Source organism: Canis aureus, chromosome 9 (assembly GCF_053574225.1).
Source record: "Canis aureus isolate CA01 chromosome 9, VMU_Caureus_v.1.0, whole genome shotgun sequence".
Classification (NCBI taxonomy): Eukaryota; Metazoa; Chordata; class Mammalia; order Carnivora; family Canidae; genus Canis; species Canis aureus.
The window spans coordinates 5,596,101-5,612,101 of NC_135619.1; the positions used below are offsets into that span (position 1 = coordinate 5,596,101).

The 16,001-nt window shown below is 39.9% G+C and overlaps 1 long non-coding RNA gene and 1 pseudogene across 1 annotated transcript; both read right to left on the bottom strand.

Annotated features, from left to right (window-relative positions):
• Positions 1–4,302: 4,302 nt before the first annotated feature.
• LOC144320007 (uncharacterized) lies at positions 4,303–7,236 on the bottom strand. Its single transcript, XR_013385608.1, has 3 exons — positions 6,748–7,236; positions 5,044–5,132; positions 4,303–4,380 (listed from the first exon to the last, which is right to left on the bottom strand). It is a non-coding gene; the product is annotated as an uncharacterized LOC144320007 (long non-coding RNA).
• Positions 7,237–12,704: 5,468 nt separating this feature from the next.
• Positions 12,705–14,276, bottom strand: LOC144320008 (mRNA cap guanine-N(7) methyltransferase pseudogene; annotated as a pseudogene).
• Positions 14,277–16,001: the final 1,725 nt, after the last annotated feature.

The window sequence follows — 16,001 nt, forward strand, 5'->3', positions numbered from 1 at the left end:
AGTGTTAGTTTAATGTTGCATCCCCAGTGTGGTGTGTTATCTCTGTTGGAATGTAGCTACTGGTCACTGGCGATCATTTGGCTTCACCAGGCAGCTGTCTTGGCTTTGATATACCTTGTTCTCATGGGTCATCAAATAAATCACCCCACAGAGACTGACAAGTTGCAGATGAGCAATTATATTTTAGGTGTGTCTCTATAGGTGCAGAAAACCATTGGAGAAAATCCAGATCCATTCCTGCTTAAAACTTGCAGCAAATTACTTAGAATTGAAAGGAATTTCCTCAACTTAAAAAAGGGGCTAAACAAAAACACCTCATCAAATGTCATACTCGATGGTGAAACCTAAATCTCTTTCTCCTTAGTTTCAGAATTAAGGGAAGAATTTTAGCTCTTACCATTTGTATTCAATATTGAAATAAAGGTTCTAGCCAATACAATAAGGCATGTGGAAGCAGCAAAAGCCATACAAAAAGCCATACGTTTGGAAACAAAGAAGTTAACTTATCTTTATTTATAGACAACATAATTGTCTGAAGAGAAAATGCAAGGAAATCTACAAAAACATCTACTAGAACACACTGGCTTAAGAAAATCAAAAGTACTCCTACCATAGAATCCAGCCACTCTACTCCCAAGTATGGACTCAAGAGGAAACAAAAGCATGTTTCTATAAAATATCTCAAATGCAAATGTTCACAGCAGCTTTCTTTATAACAGTCCCTGGGAATAATTGATTTGGTCAGCAACAGGTGAATAGATAAATTGTTTTATAGGCACATGATGCTATACTACAGCGTAACAAAAAGACAACAACAGAAAGTTAAGACCAATGAAGAATTTCAAAATAATTATATTGAGAAGAAGCCAGACAAAAGAGTGTCATTAGGAAAAAATTTATAAAAAATTATGAAATATGAAGACTAATCATGACAGAAGTGTTTCCTGGAAATGGGAGTGGTAAAGAGTTGAGAGAAGGATTACAAAGTGACATGAGGAAACATTTGGGGTGATCCATATGTTCATTATCATGATTGTGGTGATGGTTTTACAAATGTATACATGCGTCAAATATTACAGAATTGTTTAATTTGGTGCAGTTTATTGTTATGCAATATATGCAATAATATAAGCCATTAAATATCTAAATTTACTATGCCGTATCTCCCCACAGTGTTGCGCAAAGTTTCTTGTGTGACCCACATGCAAAATATTTCTCATGTAGGCTTTTATTGGCCTGATAGTATGTTTTTTTCTTTAAGTTATAGATCATACTTTCTGCACCTATGTGCTATACTGTTTGTTAAGTCTTTTTCAAAGACTTATTTATTTATTTATTTATTTATTTTAGAGAGAGAGAGAGATTGCCTGGGTGGCAGGTGAGGCGGTGGGGGAGGATGAGTGGAAAGCAGAGACTCTTGAGCATATTCCTGGAGAACTCAGAGTCCCATGTGGGGCTCCATCCTACAACCCTGAGATCATGACCCTAGTTGATATCAAGACCTTGAGTCTCAACTAATTGAGCCACCTGGAAGCCCTCTGTTTATTTTCTTTTTTTAAATTGTTATTTTTTAAAAAATATTCATTTAAATACAATTTGCCAACTTGTAGTATAAAACCCAGTGCTCAATCCATCAATCCAGCCCTGTTCGTTTTCAACCAGCATCATTGCAACCCCTTTGGGATTGTCCCTACAAATCTGAATACAAATTTGTAGTGGCTTGTCCAAAATTCCTTTCTAGCCGAGTTTTGTGGCAGATTTTGACAATGTGATTTGGAAATTGGAGGAAAGGAAGGGATACCTGAACCCAAGCAATATCCAGGCCTGAATTTCTTCCTTCACTCTGTATCTGAGAAAGCATTCCCATGTTGACTCTGGACTCATGAAACTCCTTGTTCTGAATCTGTGAAAAAGGGTGGGAAGGAAACAGCTTGAGCTAAGCTTGCATCTATGTGTGTAGAGATAAAAGTTTACAGAGCATTACAGAAGACTTGTCCCTCTCCAAAACTTTATCTGGATAATCCTAATTTCTTACATTTTGGGGAAATTTGTTGTTGTTGTAACTCTTGGCAACAAAATTTGACAACCGCATCATAATGGAAAGCATCCTTGAGTCTAAAACCTGTTAAGAGTATAGCATTAGTATTTGTTGCCTGATTGACATACACTAGCCACCATATGCTGGAGTCAACAAAACAGTGAGAATATAAGATAAAAAACTCAGATCATTCTACAGGGATTTGATAACTTCATGTATGATGTTTCTTCTGTCTATAATTCACATATTTCACTTTTTAATGAGTCTGAAAATTAGGAATCGCTGAGTATTAAAATATTTGAATATAAAAGAGTATGACTTTTCTTCTGAAACGCTTTCATTAAAAAGAAAGTAGTATTACAATTGGTAGTATTTTATTTTATTTTATTTTATTTTTTAATTTATTTTTTATTGGTGTTCAATTTACTAACATACAATTGGTATTATTTTAGAATCAGGTATCTGGTTCTAAAGGAAATAAGGTATCAAGTAAAGGACATTTGTTCATTATTTTTGTTTAATTTGAAAATTCTTTAGTAAACACGTAGAAAATGGCAGTCACTATTCTTAATTTTAGGGTACACTGCCAGCCAAAAAACACAGAATCACTCACCAATGATTTTCCTTCCTAATACTTTTTTCTGTCTGTATTCAACCACAACCTCTTTTCTGGCAGTCAGGGGATTATAGGATGGCTCACATGGATACATCAGAATATTATAAGGTACAGGTAAAATGTTCTATGAGATTGCTACGCTGTGAGCTATAAAAATGCTCTGGGATACCGTGTTACAGAAATCCCATATCAGGTAGTCTCTGAAGAACAAAATAGACCTGAGAGGTAGGATTGCTGCTGTTCAGAGTTCCAAGTGCCACCCGAAAACTGGCATGTGCTTCATGAAGTCAGGGGTGAAACAGATTGTTGAGTTTGGGAGGATTCTGTCCAAGGCGCACCCATTTCAGTCCCTGTCCACCAGGAGGTGGAGCTTCCTCCCTCAATCACATTTCCTGTGTGAAATGAGGGCTTCCACTGATCATTTCTCTGTCACTCCAGCGTTTCTTCAGGTTAAGAAGCAGAAACATTATTTAAGTGACACTCTAGAGATGAAGTGTTCTCCAGGGATCGTGATTGTCCTATTCTTAATGCTTGGTAAGTGAAATGCCTCATAAATTTAGATCTTTCCCCCTATTGTGTCAGCAAAGACTTTAACTATCCTTTTCTCCACCGACTTTGTGCTGAAGGTAACACAGGTCTCTTTTCCCCCAGGACAAACCCATGGAAACTCAGTGAACCAGACTGAAGGCCAGGTGACCCTCTCAGAAGAGGCTTCCTTGACTATGAATTGTACTTACTCAACGTCAGGGTATCCTGTCCTTTTCTGGTATGTCCAGTATCTGGGGAATGGTCCACAACTCCTTCTGAAAGCATCAGGAGACAAGGAGAAGGGAAGTAACAAAGGGTTTGAAGCCACTTTGGACAGCTCATCCAAATCCTTCCACTTGAAGAAAGGCTCACTGCACGTGTCAGACTCAGCTGTGTACTACTGTGTCATGAGTGACACAGTGACGGGGACTGTAGGGGGAGCTGAGCGCAAACTCTGAGCAGAGCGGGGGCCTGGATGCTGAGCGTCTCTGACTGATCCACTCTGGTTCCAGCGCAGTCGGTGGTTGTTAGTCCCTCAGCATCTGGTTGATACAAAGTCATACAAAAGGCTAGAGCCTAGGAACCAAGATAATACTCTCCACCTGGCTATTCATTGGTGACTTTGACAACAGTTTGATGACCGTTGTTCCTCAGCCAGGGTGTAAGCAATTTCAAGATAAAGCCAGATAACAATGAAGTGGTCTTTTGCTCATCCTTGCAGGGAAAGTCCAGCCCCACAAGTTGTTCAGCCACTCTGGTGTGTTGACACTTTTAGAGTAACTCAGTGTGCCTGAGAGGGTGGCTTCTGCCCAGTGTGTCTATGACAGAGTATGTATGACAGGAGGGGGAATGGGAGAGCTTTAGCCCCCAAACCAGGTTTTAGGAGAGAAAGAAGGGAAGGGAAGAAAGGAGGAGAAGCAGTATACCTGAGCAAGGAAAAGAGCGGCCAGGGACCTCTGCCTGCTTTCTTCTCTAATAAGTCAGGTGTCACACATGCACTGATATTCAAAATGAAGGCATGGGGACAGAAATATAATGGAGGAAGTGGCTTATATCTAAATCACAAACTGTGCCCCTCATTCCATCTTGGTAAGTACATAAATCATTAACCTACTAACAAGAAGGCCTTGAGTGAGATGGTCTTCCAGTGCCAAGGGAAGTTGTGGCATACATATTCCTCTCTGTACCCCTTGAAGCTCTGTTAAAAAGATGGTAAGGAATTGTAAAGAGCATAAACTTACAAAGAGAACAGAAAAAGATGATAACAGAGAGTGATATTAGAAAAATTTTAGAGGGTGAGCTGTATGTTTATGGAGCAATATGGAGCAATGCAAACTTGCTAAGCAGACCAAATATAGAAGTAACGAAGTAGCACATAGTAGAGAAGTGCCTCAGTGTGTGCTACACCCTCTGGAAAGGGTTAGGAAAAAGTGGCACCAATTACATTTTAATAATTATGGTAGATAGTGTCGTGTGTGTGTGTGTGTGTGTGTGTGTGTGTTGGTTGTTTGGAAGATCATAGGACTGAATGAGAAAATATGTAAGTAATGGACAACCCATGCTCTTTACCTGGGCCTATATAATAAGTAGTGACACTTTTCAAATCCTATAGAAGAATGGAAGATAGTCACTGAACTGAAGAACAGCACATCAAAAAGTCAGATAACCCATCTTTTCAGTGTATCTGTGTCTTGGGGATAATGATGGGGGACCTGCACCCCAATATTCATAACTACAATGTCCACAGTTGCCAAACTGTGGAAGGAGCTGAGAAGTCCTCTGACGGATGAATGGATAAAGAGGATGTGGTCTATATATACAATGGAATATTACTCAGGCATCAGAAAGGATGAATACCTACCATTAACTTTGACGTGGATGAAACTGGAGGGTATGATGCTCAGTGAAATACGTCAATTGGAGAAAGACAATTATCATATGGTTTCACTCCTATGTGGAATATAGGAAATAGTGAAAGAGACCATAAGGGAAGGGGGAGAATCTGAGTGGGGAAAAATTAGAGTGGGAGACAAACTATGAGAGACTCATAACTCTGGGAAACAAACAAAGGGTTTGCAGAAGTTTTGATACAGTAATTTGGGATTAAGTAAAGCACGAGATGAATTGAGCACTGGGTGTTATACTACATCTTGGTAAATTGAATTTAAATTTTAAAAAGTGGAAGCTGCCATGCATGCCAGTTACCTAATGCCCATGGATCTAACCCGGGCACCCGGCTCTGAGGGGACTGCCCAAGAGCCTACTGGGAAGTGGACTTTACTGAGGTGAAACCTGGAAAATACGGATACAGGTATTTACTAATGTTTGTAGATACTTTTTCAGGATGGACCGAGGCATTTCCCACCAAACATGAAACGGCACAGACCGTGTCCAAGAAACTGCTGGAAGACATCTTACCGAGGTATGGTTTTCCTGAGAGAATTGGATCAGACAACGGACCAGGACTCGTCTCTAAGGTAGCACGGGGAGTGGCACTAGTACTTGGGGCAGATTGGAAATTACATTGTGCGTATAGGCCCCAAAGCTCAGGACAGATAGAGAGGATGAACAAAACATAAAGGAGACCTTAACTAAATTAGCTCTGGAGACCGGCAGGGACTGGGTGACTCTCCTCCCCTTTGCCCTATATAGGGTGAGGAACAACCCATATAAGATGGGACTGACTCCTTACGAGATCATGGTCGGTCTTCACCTGTTATCACCAATTTAAAACCTGAGGTGCTTGCTGAATTTGATGATCACCAACTGCTTTTCTCCCTCCAAATGTTACAACGGACCCATGAGCCGGTGTGGCCTAAGCTGAGGGCCCTGTAAGAGACTGGGCCACCCCTGGACCCCCATCTATATCGGCCAGGTGACTGGGTGTACGTCCAGAGATACCAACACCAGACACTTCAACCTGGCTGGAAGGGACCCTACATCGTGAGCCTGACCACTCCCACCGCTCTCAAGGTCGACGGGATTACTTCCTGGGTCCACGGACACTGAGGGGGGCACTTGATGGGATGAGCAGTGGGTGTTATGCTATATGTTGACAAATTGAACTCCAATTAAAAAAAATAGAAGGGGATTAGACTTAGTCTTCTTACAATGGCGGGGGGGGTGGGGACGATAATGTGCTGCCTTAAACTAGGATGTTGCTTCTTCACTGGGACGCAAACAGGAATGAGAACAGCAACAAGGTTGGTTCGAATCCTGGTTTAATCATTCCCCCTGGCTTACTCTGAGACCAACCTGGACCTATGATTGGGTCCTTGCTTAGGTTCCTCTGAGAGGGAGAAATGTGGAGGCAGAGAAAATTAAGGCCATTCCACCTTATGTTCAGTGTTAGCACAAGTACAGCCATCTCAGGCCCCTGTGAATAAGAGCTGAACTTTACCTTACTTCAGTTACAGAAAAAAACAGCTTAAGGCCCGAAAAAGCCCCATATTAGAATGAGAACAGAGCTTAATGCCCTTGAAAGCCCCATATCAGAATGTAAACAGAACTTGAGAAATTCCTCCACCCTTTCTGGAGGTCCCTTAGACCAGCCCATAAAACTCACCTGGAACCCACCTCAGGGTCCAACTTCCTGCTCCACTGTGACAGGTATACTTGGACCCAAGCTCGAGTTTGTTAATAAACCCTTGTGTACTTGCATCAGTGTCGCCTCCTCGGTGGTTTCTTGGATTTGCAACCTTGGACACAACAGTATCTTTTGTGTTCCTCTTTAAGAGGAGGAATTAGACTTGGGTTTGGAGTTCAGAAGAGTCTCAGCTACTTGAATTGCCTTGAAATCTGCTGCTGCCGCCTCAGTGTTCTGGACCCTATCACTATGTTGCAGGAAATTTCCTGACTTTTCTTCCATTACTGCATAGAATTCCTGATGAAGTTCATGAAAATCCGTCGTGGTAATGATGAAGTTTTGGAATATAGGTGAGGTCCGGAGCTGATGACCAAGAAAGAGTTCTTGAGACTTCTTTGGTGCAAAATGGTGGTTTCACTAAGGCAAGGGGGCAGGACCTGTGGGCAGAAAGAGCAACTTCCCAGGGCATGTGAGGGGTGGCTGATTATATACTTGCAGAGTTGGAGGAGGTAAGGAAAAGGAGATTCCAAAAGGATTTTCATATGCTAAGGAGGACCTACAAGATACTGGAGGCCTTGCAATTGTGAAGTTAAAGATGGCTATTCCCTCTAGCAATGCAAAACATTAGACAAATGGAAGCTTCCTGAAGAATAGCCCACATATCCCACCCTGGGTGGGGGTGGTTTGCAGGACTTTAGTTGTGCTTTGTCCTTTGCCAGCCCTGCTCCCACATCAGTAAGTATCCTTGCCTTTCCTGAGGCTGCTGTTCAAAATGGGCTTTATTTCAAATATAGTGCCCCTATTTTAAGCAGAACGGGAATGGATGGGAATGGACTGCTACCTTGTCTGAGACTCTCTCTCTCTCTCTCTTGCGCTCTCTCGCTCTCCCTTTCCCTCTCCCTTTCTCCTCGCATATCTCCCCTCAACCCTCTCCTTCCTGAGTTTGCTGGACTGATTTTGTGTTTTAGTTCTTCCCTGAAGGGAGTGTCCTGAGGGATCAACCATTTCTGGGGCTACAATATCTTCACCATTAATACTTAACCATTTTATTGTGAAAACACAACACATGTTCATGAAAGTATGTAACACAAACAAACCATCTATGTTATTTAGGAGTATACACATTTAAAACTGATTTTTTCGAATATGAAAGTTCTTCATTGATTTTTAAAAATATTCTCTGTATTACTCAGGGTTCTCCAGAGAGACAGAATCTAAATAAGATCAATAATATGTGCACGCGTGCCTGTGTGTGTGCGCACGCATGCGCGAGTCTCTGTATGTGCGTGTAAAGAGATTGACAGACACAGAGAGAAAGAGATTTTAGGAATTGGCTTATGTGATTGTGGAGACAGGCAAGTCCAAATTCCATAAGGCAGGTGGGTAGGCTGGACCCCAGAAAGAGTTGGTATTGCAGCTTGTGTCCCAGAGCAGTCTGGTGGCAGAATTCCTTCTACCTCCAGGTCCTTGATCTATTTCTCTTAAGATCTTCAACTCCTGAGATGAGGCCTACTCATGTCATGGAGAGTAATCTGCTTTTTTCGGTCTATTGACTTAAACATTAATCTCATCTTAAAAATACCTTTATAGAGGCTCCTGAGTGGCTCAGTCAGTCAAGTGTATAACTATTGATTTCAGCTCAGATCATGATCTCAGGGTTGTGGGATGGAGCCCCACATTAGACTCTGCACTTGGTGTGTCACCTACTTGAGATTCTTTCCTTCCTATTCCCTCTGACTCTGTCTCTCAAAAAAACAAAACAAAGCAAAACAAAACAAAACAAAACACCATCAAAACACAACCGAAAACAAAACAAAACCCCAAAACAAAAAGACCTTCACAGCAACTTCTAATTTGACATTTGACCAAATATCTGGGTACCATGACTTAGTCAAGTAGACACATAAAATTAAACATTGTGCCTTCTTTACCTCCAATAGTTCTATTCTGAAAGCCTAGTTTCTATTATACGCATACAATACGCCAGGTTTCTTTTGGTTATTTCACATGGTCTGTCTCTTTCCATCTTTTGGATATACCACTCTGTGTCCTAAACTTTACCTAGCAATAAAGCCTCATACATATATCTACACTCTCAACTATTCATTGAGAAAATAGAAGTAAAAAGAGGAGAACTTTCACGAGCTTCTAACTTACTTGACTAACAAACAGAGTTGCCAGGTCTGTGCTCAAATATTGTGCCTTTCTCTTACTAGATTGTAATTCCACGAGAGCAGAGATTTTGCTTATTTTCAAAACATATGAGCATACTTGACAAACAGTAGGCCTACAAAAAATCTGTTGAAATACCAATGAGTACTAAAAATAGTACTGTTAGTACTAGAGCAAAGTATCATTATCAGTTCATTCAATAAAGCTTTGCTATGTGTCTTTTTCTACAAACTGAGGGTATAGGAGAGAATAGAACAGGATCCTAAGGAGTTTATGTTTAGTTGAGGGCTAAATCCAAACGACTACCTTCTGTAGGCACTTTATATGCATCTTCTCTTTTGTTTAATTTTTTTTTCCAATTTTATTGATGTTAAGTTGTTTGTGTTCCTTATATATTTTGGATGTTAGTCTCTTATCAGATGGGTGGTTCACAGATATTTTCTACAATTCCATAAATTATCTTGCATTCAGTTGACTGTTTCCTTTACCATGCAGGAGCTTTTTAGTTTGATGCAATTCCATTTCTGTATTTTTGTTTTGTCATCTGTGCCTTTGGGTCATACCCAAAAAATTAGCTAGATATCTGGGAGGATCAGGCTATCCATTGTTCTGTGCTCTGTATGAGGTGAGAAAGAAACTGGCTCATGAAAGGTGATTTGAATTATTTGGCATAAGGCCTCCTTACCTTCATCCCCTTCTTTTTGGGATTAAAACCTAGGTTCTGCACTTATTCCCAATCTTGCAAGCAATACCAGCTGTAGAGTGTTCCCCTTCCTTACTTTTGTCCTAGCTGTTACAGTGGATTAGGCCCTGTCTGTCCTTCAGATTGGTATGAGGTAGAATTGAGCTCCAGCCCCATGGAGAGGTTCTGAGAGGCTAGGAAGCCCAGGACAAAGCCCCACTTATGCCATAAACCAGAAAGTGTGGTCTGATCATGGGAGTAATGGCATCCAATGTTCCAACTAAGGACTGGAACACAGCACCCCTCCATGGACACCTGGGAAAGGCAGAGCCTGTGTGTAGCTGAGTGGGTGAATGTTCTCTGTCCAAGGCCTGGAAACGAACAGAAGTGGACTATCTTCTGTTCCCTCCATTGTGGGGGGGGGGACCTGATGAGTGCACAAGATGGTAAAAGTTCTCCCACCACTGGTCACCCTTAAAATTGGATGAATCCAGCACGCAGTAAGAGCCTGTAGCTTGTTACTTGAGGGGAGCTTTCACTCCATGGCTGGATATTTGGCTGCCACCATTTTTTCCCTCTGCTTTCTCCCTGGAGACGCACAGTCTCTAGGGAACAACGGCCTCACTGGACAAAGAGTTTCACACGGAGTCTGGCCACCTGGCAAAGCGTGGGGCTCCTCTGCCCAGGCACAGACACCTGAGAATGAGTATAGCAGGTGTCTTCCCCAGAAGAACAGCTAGAAGAACAGCGTAACAGCACGTTTACAGACCATGCAGCCCTGGAAAGTCCAGGACTGAAGGAATATAGTGTATAGGAATTCAAGGCTTTTGCTTTTTATTTATCTTTCACATTAAAATATTCCAATATTCTTTCTTTTTTCCTGCCTTAGCTAAAATATTTTATAAACTATTCATTTTTCAGTTTTTCTTTTTCAAGTTTCCTATTTTTACAAATACATCTAGTACCTATTTTCTTCATTTTTTAGTTCCTTTCATGTATTCAATTTAATTTTTGTAGATATATAAGTTTGGGTTTTTTGTTTTTGTTTTGTTTTGTTTCATAATTTTGTAATTTAGTATCTTCTAAGATACAGATGAAAATACACTCAGAACCAGTTGGAGAAGTATATAGGTGTACTCTGTGATATTACGTTTTCTCTTCCTTCACATTCTGCACACCTATTTTGTCTCCTTGTTTTTGTGATTGTTGTTGCTGTTGTTCTCTATATAAGTTTGCTTGCTTATATAAATCTGGAATTGAACACCTTCTCACATACGATCAAAATACACTCAGAACTAAGAGTATCACTGTCTTGGTCCACTCTGTGAGACAATATTCACTCTCCCCCACCACTCTTTTCCCCCCTTTTAAATTTTTTACAATTTAAAAAAAATTTGTTTTCTAATTTCATAGTTTTCTGTTTCTTTTATTTTCTGGTACCTGACCTCTTCAGAATTGTCTAGGGGGTATTTTATTTAGGTCATTGTTGATATTTTTGACTCTGCTCACTCATACAGCCATTCTCCACTGCACAGAATGACTAGAACGGAGAATTCATCAGAAAAGAAAGTACCAAATTACTGGTGGCTTTTGAAGAAACATAAAAGACTGTATAGATTCTCTTACTACCAAACTGAGATCTAATCAGGCCAAATTTAACACTCTAAACTGGATGCTCTAACAGCTAGGCTTAATGAGGCAGAAGAGAGTGAGTGACATAGAAGACAAGTTGATGGTAAGGAAGGTTGTTGGTAAGGAAGGAAACTGAGGGAAATAGAGAAAACCAACAAAGAGCCCACAAAGAGAGAATCTGGGAATTAAGTGATAGTTTGAGAAAGAATAATATTCATCTTATGGAGATTCCAGAGGATGTGGAGAGAAATTATGTTTCAACAAATCATAGCTGAGAACTTCCTTAATTTGTGGAAGTAATAGCAGCAATGTCCACAATAGCTAAACTGTGGAAGGAGCCTTGGTGTCCATCGAAAGATGAATGGAAAGAGAAGATGTGGTCTATGTATACAATGGAATATTACTCAGCCTTTAGAAACGACAAATACCCACCATTTGCTTGGACGTGGATGCAACTGGAGGGTATTATTCTGAGTGAAATAAGTCAATAGGAGAAGGACAAACATTATATGGTCTCCTTCATTTGGGGACTATAAAAAACAGTGAAAGAGAATAAAGGGGAAAGGAGAAAAAATGAGTGGGAAATATCAGAGAGGGAGACAGAACATGAGAGACTCCTAACTCTGGTAAACGAACAAGGTGTGGTGGAAAGGGAGGTGGGCAGGGGTGGGGGTGACGGGGTGACGGGCACTGAGGGGGGCACTTGATGGGATGAGCACTGGGTGTTATGCTATGTGTTAACAAATTGAACTCCAATAGAAAAAAATCTGGGGAATTAAAGAGGCATTCATGTCCTGGAGATAGAGAGACCCAGCCCCCAAGATCAACAGAAACTGAATAAAGTCTCGACGTGTAATGGTGAAGTTTGAAAATTTCAGAGATAATGAGAAAAACCTAAAAGCAGTGAGAGATAAGATATTCCTAACTTATATGGCAAGGAATATCATATTTTTTTTCTAGGTAAATAATTTTTATGATCATTTAAAATTCTGTTTTAAACTTGCAACTTTATTGATATATATTGAACACATTCAATAGTACAGAACACAATCCATTTAATCTTGAACACACTATATAACAAAACTACAGAAATGAGCACAAACCCCACCAACCAGTATGCTCCCTCATCAATTCTATAACTGCAATAAATTTAATAATGTAAACAAACACTGAACAAATCAGAGCACTGTGGAAAGAGCTCAGCAGCTCAAACAAGTCATACTATAATTTTTATGTGCTCAGAGAGTAGTGAGGCAAATCAAATTCTTAGAACGTTACTTAAAAATAGGTTTTTAAAGACAAAGGTCCCAACTGATTCTTAAATACACACAGAAAAGTTCATCTGTCACAGACAGCAAATGTTGAATTTATACACTGGAGTTTCCGGAAGCATCCTGAACATTTAGAATGATTAAAGTTGCCCAATCTAGGATGGATCATTCAAATCTGTATAGGATGGGATACAGCCGTCCTGGGCTACTGCGTATGTGCTCACTGCTGCTTCTCAAATGCAAAAACAAAGGAAATACTTGTGGCTTCCCACTCCGATTTACTTAAGGTTCCCCAAGGTAACCTTACTTGACTGTTCTTCATGTACTCTGCTGCATGTTCATAGTCATCCACCTTCTCGAAGGCAAGTTTGGAATTCTCATTTGCTGGATATGGCTCCAAGGCCTGCATTCGTTTTAACAGCATTTTATTTTCGTTGTGCTTAAACTTTTCCTCATAGAATTCCAGAAATGTCTTTTTGTAGACTAGTTTCATATTGTACTTCTTCGCCATTTCATTTAGCAATGGAAAATAGACCAGGAATTCAGGGACATCCACAACACCTTCCAAGTTGAAGTCACATTTGCAGCCAAATAAAGGATAATCTCCTTTTCTGAAACTTCACAGTATATATCTCATTCCCAAATGGTTCTGTTTCTGAAGCTTCAAGGCGTCTTATCAGTTCAAAGCTATTGGGAGTGGTACCAATAAAATAGCCTCCAGGGCTCAGTCTCTCACAGGCATTTCTGAGCATCATGTCAGCCTGCTCATAGGATTCAAATGAATAATGACAGACAAACTGACAACTACAGATGTCAAAGCATGTTTCGGCGTCACGAAATTTGTTAATCAAAAGTTCCTTTGAACAATCAGCAGTTACAAATTCTGCACTGAAAATACATTCATTATCACGACAATGATTTTTCATGTCCTCATACCACTGCTGACACTGTTTGACAGAAACATCAGCGATATCTGTACAAACTAGCTTGTTAATTCTTCCCTTTTTCCATTTGAGCAAATCTCCACCTATACCCCATCCCAGGTTCAAAACAGTGATATCGTGTTTTTTTTCTGTTGTACCTTTTCTAAAAATTCCCCAATAAGGACACTTTTCATCCAATTATTAACGTTTCTTAGGTAAAAAATACAACTTTGGCTACGCTTCTCCAAAGCAACTTCCTGTAGTTCATTATAGTGGGCAGCCACTATTGAACTGTGTCCTTCTTCTAATTTTTTTTTGCTTTTCAGGAACATCCTCAAGTTCTATTTTTCTCTTCTTCTGTGTGCCATCTCCAGTAGACGGTTCATCTTTTGGAAAATCATTAATTTCCCTTTTTCTTTTCCTTGAAATGCCCTCATCATCACCAGAACCTATTTCCTCTGGGACAAATTCAGCATCAAGTTTTTTTTTCTTGGTTGGAGTATCTTCCCCACCACTACAACTTTCTTTTATAAGATCATCTTCAAATCCATTTTTCTCTTTTTTGGTGTGTCTGCTTGTCCCCAGACAGGAGCCTTTTCAGAAAATCGAGACCCAGGAGTGGTTGTGTTTTCATTAATACTGAATAAAGACTTTGTTTCCAAATCTTTTGATGCTTTTGCCTCTTCGAGAGAGAGCTTTTCACACTCTTCTGCTTTTGCAGAATTTTCCATTTTTGATTACTTAAGTAGGTGGCAAAACTTCATGAACTAAGATAAGTGGAACTGCTGGGTGTTTCTTCTGGCCTAGTGACACCACGCAGGCGGCTACGGCTCTCAAGGAATATCATATTAATAACAGACTTATCAACAGAGCCAAGGCAAGCCACAAAGCGCTGGTATGATGTATTCAGGGTCCTGAATGAGAAGAACATGCAGCCAAGAATACTTTCTCCAGCAAGGCTGTCATTCAGAATAGGAGAGATAAAGAGCTTTCAGGATGAAGAGAAACTGAAAGAATATGTGATCACCAAAGCAGCTCTGCAAGAAATATTAAGGGTGACCCTGTAAGCAAAGAGGGAGCCCAAAAAAACAATCTGAACAGGGATCCTTGGGTGGCTCAGTGGTTAGCGCCTGCCTTAAGCTAAGGGCTTGATCCTGGAGTCCCGGGATCGAGTCCCGCATCAAGCTCCCCCATGGAGCCTCCTTCTCCCTCTGCCTGTGTCCGTGCCTCTCTCTGTGTGTGTGCCTCTCATGAATAAATGAATTTTAAAAATCTTAAAAAAAGAAACAATGTGCACAAGTAGTGACTGAATAGGTAACACTATGACACTAAATTGATATTCATATCTTTCAGTAGTTATTCTGAATATGAATGGGCTAAATGATCCTGTCAAAAGATACATAGTATCAGACTGGATAAAAAGCTTATGTATATGCTGTCTACAAGAGACTCATTTTAGACCTAAGGACACCTTCATATTGAGGGGGGTGGAGAACCATTTACCATTCAAATGGACATCAAAAAAAAAAAAAAAAGCTGGGGTAGCAATCCACACATCAGAGAAATTAAAGTTTATCCCAAAGTTTGTAATAAGATATGAGGAGGGATAGTATATCATATTTAAAGGGTCTGTCCTTTAATAAGAAGACTAAAAATTATGAATATTTATGCCCCTAATGTGGGAGCAGCCAAGAATATCAACCAATTAATAATCAAAATAAAGAGATTCTTAAATAATAATAATTAATAGTCACAGACTTCAACAAGGCACTCTCAGCAAAGGACAGATCTTCTAAGCAGAAGATCAGCAAAGAAACAAGGGCTTTGAATGACCTACGGATCAATTGGATTTCACATATACAACAGAACATTCTGCCCTAATGCAATATAATACATATTCTTCTCTAGTGCACATGGAACTTTCTCCAGAATAGACCACATACTGGGTCACAAATCAGGTCTCAGCCTATATCAAAAGATTGGGATTGTCCCCTGCATATTTTGACCTTAATGCTTTGAAACTAGACTCATCACAAGAAGAAAGTTGTAAGGAAGTCAAACACTTGGAAGTTAAAGTGCATCCTACTAAAAGATGAAAGGGTCAACCAGGAAATTAGAGAAGAATTAAAAGATTCATGGAAATTAACGAAAATGAAAATACAACTGTTCAAAATCTTTGAGATACAGCCAAAGTGGTCCTAAGAGGGAAATACCTCAATACAAGCCTCCCTCAAAAAACTGAGAAATCTCAAATATACAGCTAACCCTACACCTAAAGGAACTGGTGAAAGATCAGCAAATAAAGCCTCAATCAAGCAGAAGAAGAGAGATAATAAAGATTTGAGCAGAACTCAATGAAATAGAAATCAGAAGAAGTGTAGAACATATCAATGAAACCAGGGAGTGATTCATTGAAAGAATTAATAAGATAGATCAATCCCTAGCCAGACTTATTAAAAAGAAAAGAGAAGAGATCAACTTAATAAATCATGAATGAAAAAAGAGAGAGCACAACCAATACCAAGGAAATACAAACAATTTAAAAAATGTATT